General features: G+C 37.1%; 1 long non-coding RNA gene across 1 annotated transcript; it reads right to left on the minus strand.

Moving 5' to 3' along the window:
* Positions 1-2,676: 2,676 nt before the first annotated feature.
* Positions 2,677-2,946, minus strand: LOC124311786. Its single transcript, XR_006910234.1, has 3 exons — positions 2,931-2,946; positions 2,757-2,873; positions 2,677-2,698 (listed from the first exon to the last, which is right to left on the minus strand). It is a non-coding gene; the product is annotated as an uncharacterized LOC124311786 (long non-coding RNA).
* Between the last annotated feature and the right edge of the window lie 7,371 nt (positions 2,947-10,317).

Raw genomic sequence — 10,317 nt, forward strand, 5'->3', positions numbered from 1 at the left:
TATCGCAATTTTGTGTGCCCCTCTAGGACACTGCCGCCATTTTCCTTGATTTGGGGACAGATTTCTATATTTTTTTTCCACCTATGTTTTACAAAATGTCCAAGCACGCTCACTACACTGACTTGCTTGGCTTCCGTGTTAAAGTGGGACACACGAGCGAGAAAAAAATAGTTTGTAAAAGGAGATCTGTCTTTTGAGCTTCATATTCGGGAATGTCAGTACAAATGCAACAGAGAGGAACGGCATGAGTTCTCTCGGAATTGACGCAGAGGACCTTGCGCAGTCCAGCTGGGTTACTGAATAGCCTTCAGGGAATTCACCAACAGGGAAGAAAGAAGCAGTTAAAAGCAATCAGCAAGGACTTTTGAGAGAGAAGTTGGAAAATAAGAAGCCGAACCAGAGGTTGAAGTGGAAAGAGGAGAGGTAGGAAAAGATCAAACACAGACCTGGTGAGTTTGTCATGGTTCAGTCTTCGAGCATAACCGTTTCACTGCAACATTTCGTAAATTACTTTTTTCCTACAAGACACATCACCTACACAATCACTGCAACCGTGTTTTTGTTGTGATATTCATTATATACAGTCTGTCTTAAGCTGAAAATAATTTTTGTTTTATTTGAAACTTTTATAACAGGGCTTTTTGAACGCTGTATACCTAGAGAATGTTAATTTTTATTTTTCCATTTTTTAACCTTTTCCAGTTTTTTAACCACAAGGTGTACCACCTCGCGGAAGTACAAAATAGTGGTATTGGTAGCTAAGATTGTTGTTCCAATAATGGGAAATTTGGCAACTTATATGGCGATCGACCATCGTCAGCAAGATATCTTCACGCAGCGATTCTTGGTGAGAAAACCTTCCATGTGTCACGATGACACATGGATGTCACAATTTTTCCCCAATTCCAAATACCACTGTGGCCAGAGTTGTGTTGAACCACAAATGTAGACTAGGGATTTGTTTTTCTGCAATTTCGGGAAAACCATTTTAAATTTTTGTGGTCCACGTTGTGACATTAAATATGCCAGCATTTTTACCAATTTGAAAGGAAAAGACAATAATTATGGTCGTGTAAACTGAATTTTCCATCACTTATAATCACCACCGCCTCCTTTCTTCGTCAATCACAACGTGGGCTTTACCGAAAAAGCCCCGTTCTTGATGATCGTTTTCGCTGAAAGTTTCAGGGTACAACACCAGCCGCACTTGGTGTTGTACTTTGAATTTTTTGTTGAACTTGGTGTAATAAAACTTTTAATTTTTTTTTAACACCAGCCGTACTTTGAATTTTGTTGTTGAACACCAGCCGTACTTGGTGTTGTATTTTGAATTTCTTTTTTAACTTGTTGTAGTACTTTGAATTTTTTATTGAACACCAGTCAGACTTGGTGTAGTACTTTTAATGTTTTTTGGTTGACGGGCCTGAAGGGTACCCCAGAACGGGCCTGAACGTCATGCATCCGTGTAAATAAACTCCCCTAAACTAGACTTTTACCTTATGTTAAGTGGCAAAAGGATGTTCCCGGTCGTGATGCCGTGAATTTTCTTAATTTTAATTTTCACTTTAAACGTTTTTTCAGATGGTTGTCACTACCAACCAAATGTCGGCTGCCCTCTTGGTGACCAGTGATACTCCCGTGGAAAGGCGGATTCAGGATATCCTCGACGCCCTTCCTTATTCAACTGAATTCAAGACCCAGTGCCTTTACCATCGGGAGCTACAGAAGGCTCTCAAAGTCATCTTTCCCGAGCTGGTGGTGGGAGAAGAACGGCAGTTCAACCACGTTGTTGCCCACCACCCGTGGGCATTTAGACAGGTAAGTTTTAAAATATAAATTAAAATTAATTTAATTTTTTTTTAGGAAATGATCACTGAAGGGCCCGGTTGGAATGGGCGGGAGGAGGAATTAAGGGCTGTTGCAGCCACCGTAGATCAACGCCCGCAGAACATCAACCCTCCTTCGCCCAATCCGCTTAGTCCATCAAACCCTCCACGACGTCGTAACCGCCACTGTTAGCCACCCATCCATTTCCACCCCCCCCCCTCAACAGAAATGGTCGCAATAGGCGACGTGATCGACAGCAGTTGATGACAGCAGTTCATTTACATTTACACATAAATAACTTCCTGTGAGACGGGACTGTTTTCAACCTGCTCTAGCACCTGGCGGAATCCATCACCTACGCGGACAAAGTACTCGGCAGCCTCAGCTTCAATTTTCTATAAAAAAATTTTAAGAACATTTCACTCAATTATCTCCTACGCATCTGAAATTCGATTTTGTCATCTTTTAATTCTTGGGCATTTTTCGCCATTGTACTTTGCAATTCTTTTTCTTGTTTGTCGATTTTAGCTTGTTTCTCTGCAAACCTGTAAAGAAAAAGGTATTTATGTATTAACAACGTCTTTTCAAATTATACTTGTTCAAAGTTTCTATACTTTTTTTGAAGCATTTCTAATTCAATTTGCTGACGCATTTGAAGTGGATCGGAACGCGGAGCAGCGGATAAACTTTCCATCTCAGCCAACTCAGAAAGGTACAGTCGTTCGTGCACGCCATAAATTATTTGATGATTATTTAACAACGGAAACAAGAATAGCTCTTACCATTTCATAATGCTTAGCTGCTCGGCTTTCACATTCTGAAGATTTTCTTCTAGTCAAGATTTCAGATGTCCTGTGTGTTTCAATTCCATCTAAAAAAATTACGTTGGATATCAAAAGTGTAGAAAACAACGCATTTGCATTTCATACCTTAAACTGTGAGATTTCCGCAAAAATCCGCTCCTTTCTCTCGTTCAAGGCATTGCAGTGACTCTCGATATCCGACAAATTGCTTATTTTGGCTTCCAGAAAATTTTTCAGGGCTTCCTGTAAGATTTCAGTTGGTATAATATCAACAAAGAATGACAGAAAGAAGGAAATTACCTTACGATCCATGCCTGCCAGTACAGTCATTCCCATATCCATAAGATAAAATATTTAACTCACGATCAATTTGATCATGCTGAAATTAATAAATCGCAATTCGATTGCGATAGGATTATGATGGGATATTTTTTTTTTTATCTTACCTCGGCCGCGATATTGGCAAGCTGCATTTCACGTTCCTCTACGAGTTTAGCCACTTGTTTGCGCTGCTCTGAGGCAGCAGCGTAGTCTCTCTTATTGGCAGCGATGGCAGACTTTATGCGACGAGCCTCGTCGGCGCTGAATTTACAGTTTTTGATACCCGAGGAAGGGAGTGGAGGATATGCCGAATAAAGACGTTAATGAAGAAATTGATGCCATCAGGATGAATAGAACTGTGATTATGGTAATTGTTTTTTACTTGCTATTATTTTAGTTCCTTTTGCTCCAATTTATATGCGTTATTTGCAGGAATCAGGAAGTGAAGTGAGAAATGTTGAGCTAGACACCAAAAGGATTTATCAGAATGAAATTGAAATGTAACAGCGCTGCCAAGAGCTTCTAAAAGAAGAAAAGACACTCACAAAGCGCCTCAAATCGATAGGTAAGTTTCTATCCTCTGTTCCCTTACTATGAACGTCGAAATCATCAATGGAAAATTTGAAAACCCAGAAAAGAAAATCGTTGTGGTACAGAAAAGCTTAAATGCTACACAATCCTCGATCAACAAATTTCACGGTACAATGTATGCACCATCGGGAGCTCAAGAAGAACCTCAAAATCATCTTTTCCAATGCAATGCAAGAAAATGTTGAGAGTCCTAAGAAAGGCAGTTTAACCACATTGTTTAACAGTTGCTCGGGTTCCTCCTCTCCTTTGGCCGCAATCGTATTAACCGGGGTGACGAAGAATTTCAATTTGTTTCAATGCTAATCGTTCAAGACCATTCAGGCCACGATGTTGCTATACGGTTTCCAAATTTGAGCAGCTTTCAGCCAACTTTTCGGAAAATGTATTTTTCCCTTCTTACAACTGGGTTTTGATCGAAAGTTATGGAATAAACATAATTCTCATATGCTCAACCATAGCTTATGAAGCAAAGGAAGATAATTTAGCTGTTACGTCTTCCACTAACAGAAGACTCGGAAGGAATAGAGTCAAATGAATTAACAAGTTTAACCATTTCTTCACGAAAAAATCTGGCTGATCACAGATCAAATTTGGAATATGGAAAATTTTTGAAAACTGTGCAGACTTAAAGCTGAATTTTACCTGAATATAAATTTCAGGTATTATTGGTTGGGAGGACGAAGAATAGAGAGAAAGAGGATACAATAGTTCGAGCGGCCTTCAGGTCACACACCAATCGTTATTGTAAGTTCTTTTAAAGCATGGCCTACTCTAATCAGGGTTTAGAGGCTGGTTATCCCTGTGTAATTTTGTTAACATCTTAGTCCCCTCAGACGACGACGACGACGATTTCGAGATCAACATACATTGGGTTGACCTTGAACGTTGGGGAACTGCAGGATGGATCCGGTATTTTGGAGTGGCAAAAATATTGCGTAACAAATTTTTTTTTTTGCTTTTTTTGCGTGTGTGATGAATAAATTGTTTGATAAATCGTAAAATCGATGTCTGTTATCACCAAACGACCCTGCCCTCCTTCAACCCACCATCCGACCTCACTCATGACGGGGGTGTTACGTTTTTTTTCCTACGGCTCGATGGCTCTTTTGGTAAATTTTTCCCATCTTCATGATCATCATCATATGACGTCCGAGGAGCTAGCTAGTCCTGGGGATACTGATACCAATACAGCGATGTATCTTAAAATTCCAAATATCGATACAGATACATGTAAAATGCGATACATCGGTGTATCCAAACAACGCCATCTATCCATAGCAATTGAAACAATACTTTTTATTTTCTAATTAATAATTATTTCTTAACTAGGTCTACCTAATAAAACGCAGTCATTAAATCTGTCAGTGCCATTTTGTTTTTTTTTCGATAAGTAGGGAGTTTTACTTTCTAAGTAGTTACGGGAAAAAAACAGTACAATATGGAAAGTCTTTCAGCAAGTGAGTGTGAACGAAAAGGAAATTGATGTTTGTTGTTAATTCAAAACAACAGCTTCATGGGTGTCCACAACAAACTAATAGCAGTAACAAATAAAAATAACAGTAAAGTAACACCACTAATGTTTGGTTAATCTTGAAGGTGGAGACCAAATACATAAAAATGAATTTGCCACGATATTATCGCTCAAACAACCGGCCAATAAACACAAAAGAACATAATCTGACCCTAATAGACTTCTAGACGCAATGACAGAGACAATATGATGACGACGTGGATGCAAATTCCTCTACCGTGTCATCCACCAGTAATAGTATACCAATATAAATATTTTGTATTGTTACAAAATAATAATATAAATCTGTAAATTCTAAGACTGAAACAGGTTCACAAACTTATGAAATGGGTACTTATGTACATAAAAGAAATTTTGTGAGCGCTTGCTATGTTTCTTGTCAGGGGCATGCATCCTCTCAGCATGATAGAGGACACACACTTTGGGAATTAATCAAGGTGATTGATCCGCGAATCAAATTACCAGCCGGACAACTTTGTCGCATAAAATTCTTTCTGAATTGTATGCGGAGGCGAAGGCGAAACTTCAGACTGAGCTTTCTCAAGCAGAATATATTGTTATAATACCGGACTGTGAGACCTCATTACCAAATTCCAGTTACATGACTGCAACTGTGTATTTTCTTAATGAGAAGCTCAAAATGGATTCCTGAGTTCTATGCACATTGGCAATTGAAGTGAGCCCCACAGCCAAAAATCTGGCAGCTGATTTAAAATCCGTCACTGCGGAGTGGAGAATTCTCCATGAAAAAATTGCTGAAATTGCTAGCGATAATGCGGCCAATGTCCGAAGCAATTGTTTTAATTTGCAAATAGCACCATGTGCAATATTTTTCTCATACATTGAGTCCCGTTGTAAAAGATGAAATTCATGAAAATGTTGAATTCTTAGGTTCTTTATTACTTTTAATAATAATGATAATGGTAATAATGCTAATATCTTTTGTACAGAAATTCTAACTAAGTGCATCAATATCGTAACTTTTTTATCACAGCACTCCCGCTACTATAAAATAAGTGCATAACAGCCCTGGGAAAAAAATTAAACTTCAGCAAAAAGTACCAATGCACTGAAATTCAACACTGATAATTATTATGAGTATTCTATGTAGTTAAATATTCATAGCAATTTTTGCATAATTTCATTCCATGACTTATTAGAATTAAAGGAAGCAGTAACTGAAACACTGAAAGTTATGGATCGCCAGGATTTGTGGCTATCGGTCTGTGAATGTGAAACCCTTGCTGGCGCAGCTGTTCTCCAAAAAACCATTTGATATCCTTACTCAAGATTAAGTTCCTAGCATAACCATCTCTATAAAAAAAACTTCCTTCAGTATTTCAACTTCAAGACCATCTCAAAGAAATTTAAGGGATAGAATTCAATGTCGTTCTCATTATGATGAACAGTGCTCTCAACTTAAATCTGAAAGATCGTTTCAATGATGAATTTTAATAATACTGCGCACACAGTAGCAATCTATATGGATCTACGGTAATATTTATACCATTAACAATAATAACGTAGACTAAATTATTGTCAATCAATTGTTTATAGTTTCCAAAAGGAATATCTTGATCCATCTGATAAAACTAACGATAAAACAAATCACACGCCATCTCTTGGAGAAGAATCGGCAGAGAAACATGTTATTAGCGAAATTTGATGAGCTGCTAACCGCAGTCGTCAACAACATGATTCTGACGCTTCAACCAGAAATCAATCGGAGGACAATACCGATGAAATCCGTTTCCTCCATGATAGCTGGATTTCAAAGCTAAATGCAGATACAGGAGGACAAGGAGACATTTCTGCGGCGTTACATAGTCGTTATCAGTGAATATTTAAAACTGCCATTTTTTCCTTGGGAAAAATACCCACTTGATTATTGGCGTTCCAAAAAGTATGAAGGTCTTTTGATTCCCATTTTGATTCCTAGTTGTAAAACAATTCCAGCCACATCGGTACCGTCCGAACAGATATTTTCAAAAGTTGTGGATCTTGTTCGGAAGAAAAGAAGTTCATTGTCCCACAAACATATTGATTTGTTATTATTCTTGAAATGCATATGCCAGTCAGTGCTTGCTTAAAATGCTTTTAAATTTTTCCCATCCTCTTCCAATTTATGTGAGTTTTTTACAAGTTGCTTTTTCGTTAAAATCAAATTGTGAGCTTTATTAATAGTTGCTAATTCAAAATCCTACTCATAAGAATCGTACCTGATGCTACCGTGTCGCAAGCCAGAACTCTTCGGCTACACCTCACATAATTTGGCTTTAATGGTGAACGTATCGCCAGTATTGACTTCATTACCGATAAAAATACTGTGATGTATAATTCGACCGAATATACGATACATAGTGTATCGGAAAAATTCCAATGGTTTTCAAGGACTAGATAATCAGACAAATCAAATTGATAAAGTTCAACAGCAACAGGTTTCTTTGTGTGGCAGTTTTTGTCATCTAAATCTTCAGTTTTCATTCTTCATTCGAAAGAATTTTTTTGGCCAAATAATTTTTTTTTCCAAATCATATTAAAGAAAAAAACGTGGACGAATAAAAAAAAAGATAAAGTTTTTAGCCTTATGCGATTTTTTCAATTGCTTTTTGCAAATTTTCAAAATGCGTAATACAGCATTAAAAAATGTAGAATTCGCCGACGGCCGAACCATATACAGTTTACCAATACCACTAACAAATGTTTTCCCAGAAATCATCCCGTCATCAAAAATCCCTATTCAACATCGATTCACATCTGATTTATAGACCTCTGATGTCTAATAAAAAAACTTCGCGACAGAACAATGAAACCTGACTCTCTGATCAAATTCTTCGCAATTGATGGTGGAGGTACAGTAAAAATATGATTGGACCATAAAAAACGTTAATAATTATTCCTAATCTATCAAAATCAATTCATGCAAAATCCTCATAAGTAGAGAAATCAATGTTTATTATGAAAAAATGTAATGTTGTTTGGCTGACTCGCTTTATCCTGTATGGCCTATCCCTGATTGCCTGTATGGTCAAATCTAATTAATTAGTTTATTTTGAAATTATCTTTACTTTAAATTTCTATTTCGATGTTAAAATTGAAAGTGGAACAGGCTGGACAGGTTGAAACAGGTTGGAATAAATCTGATATTAATCTGTCGTCCAACTACTTCCAATTGATGTATACTACTTAAAAGATGAAAGACTTTTTTGTTAAACCTCATACGCCACCAGACAAAGATTAAGTTCAATAAAAAGGCAAGAAACGCTAAACAGCCGCCATTTCAGTGTTGATTGGTTTATTTTTGTACAAAATTTTATCAATTTCGATAGATTGATTGGTATTTAACAAAACGGTAAATGATCAAGAAACTGGAACACTAGTCTTTTAAAACAAAATAAATTATTCTTAATTAATTTTTTTCACTTTTTTACTTGGACGGCTAATTGGAATCGGATAATCGGATGGGAAAATTGGATGTCGAAACATCCCGTTTGGACAAAATTAGAGATTCAATGGTCTATGATGAAAAACAAATGTATGTATACGCCATATCCTTCACGAATGACGTTTTAAGTTGAAAAAAAATTGAAATCCATTGTCGCACCCTGTGCCTGTGTAATTGTATAAAAGTAGCCAGTGTTTGTATAGACAGTGATGCCCTCGTCATATTCATATTGTCAGTGAAAAACGTAGCCAGTGTTTTCATGCCGAGCTGTCCACATGTTACCATTTTCGTAAATATCAGTTGCTTTTTCAAGGGCCACGATGAGTGTGGTCTTACAATAATAATAGTCTTTTTTGGGATTTTCTGTAACCAAAGATAGCTTTGTTAACTTTAGCAAACTTTTATGTAACCTCTTTATGCCTTGCCTGCAGGCAAGGCTAGCCAATACATCCACCAAACTTACTTTTTCAACAGCTCTCAACGGATATCAATCGCCATTAATGAATAACTAGGTTTAGATTCAATCATTGCACAAATATTTTGTGGAGGAGTGGAGATTATTACCACGGTGAATGAATTTTTTGAAAAATGAAAGGGAAATGTTTTCAAAATTAAAGATCGACGAGTCAATCACATGATTGAAAGCCAAGGATTTCAAAATGTCACCAACCAATGGACACCATGGACCAATGGACACCAACAGAATTCATACAGGTCAGACTAGCTAAAAAATGGTTCGGTTGGTTGGCTCTCTCTAAACTAAAAACCTTTTGATCAAATCTCCGTATTTGGTCATTAGTGAGATAATTAGTTTGGCAATTATTAAGTTTGTCAATAGTAGAAGAAACTTTTCAGCGACTGAGGTTAAGAAGTAGAGACCATTCATTAAGCCTCTGCAAAAGAAAATTGACCCACTCGTTATCCTCCTATGCCAAATTGAGGAAATTGTACTAGATGATTAGGGTTGCTAGTTTTGAAAATACTGCCTTTTTCGTTGAAGAGTTGAAATTCTGTTTCCACAACAGTTTTTTCGGCTGCTCAATGTGATTTTTTATGTGACACGCACAATTGACGAATCAAGTAGAAGACAACTTTTTAATGAGGAAAACAGTAAAGAGTTCATGACTCCCGAAGGAAAAAAAAGTCCTTTGACGATCAGTTCTTCGTTGCAACTTTATCAGCAACTTTCTTCGCCATTCTTTGATAGAGGACGGAACAGCCTCTTATTAACTCCGAAGCGTGCTCTGCCATGGAATTGGATAAGCCGCTGTAGTGTTGTATACAAGACTGTAGTCAACACTGAGATCTTTTACATCAGCTGAAATTGTTATGCTGAAACTCCGTGTGCGTGTTGGTTTTTACTGTTCGGAAAACAATTTTATGTCCAGTTACGGCGAGCCTGTCATGAAAGAGGACAGTTGAAAGTGAATTTTTGAAGTCAAAATCTTTAATATATCAAATATGAAACAAATATTAGGAAAAGAATCATTATTTTTCAAACGATTTCATTGTTGTACTGAAATAATCTATCTAAAATCCCTGCGTCTATGCTATCAACTAAACAAGCAGCAGTAACACTCTCGTCAATATTGTTTTTTTCATGAATTTATAAAAGTTCCTAATCAAATTAATCAATGGCCTTGGAGCCATTTATACAAAATTTATTTGGTTGATTACTTGTCGAAGAGTCCCATTTTTGGCAGCTGATGCATTTTTTGCTACGGGCATGTAATTTCGACGTTGTTTAACCAACGCCTAAATGCAAGAACAATTTGAGATGCTGTTTTGGACGGATCGCG

Source organism: Daphnia pulicaria, chromosome 8 (assembly GCF_021234035.1).
Source record: "Daphnia pulicaria isolate SC F1-1A chromosome 8, SC_F0-13Bv2, whole genome shotgun sequence".
Lineage (NCBI taxonomy): Eukaryota > Metazoa > Arthropoda > Branchiopoda > Diplostraca > Daphniidae > Daphnia > Daphnia pulicaria.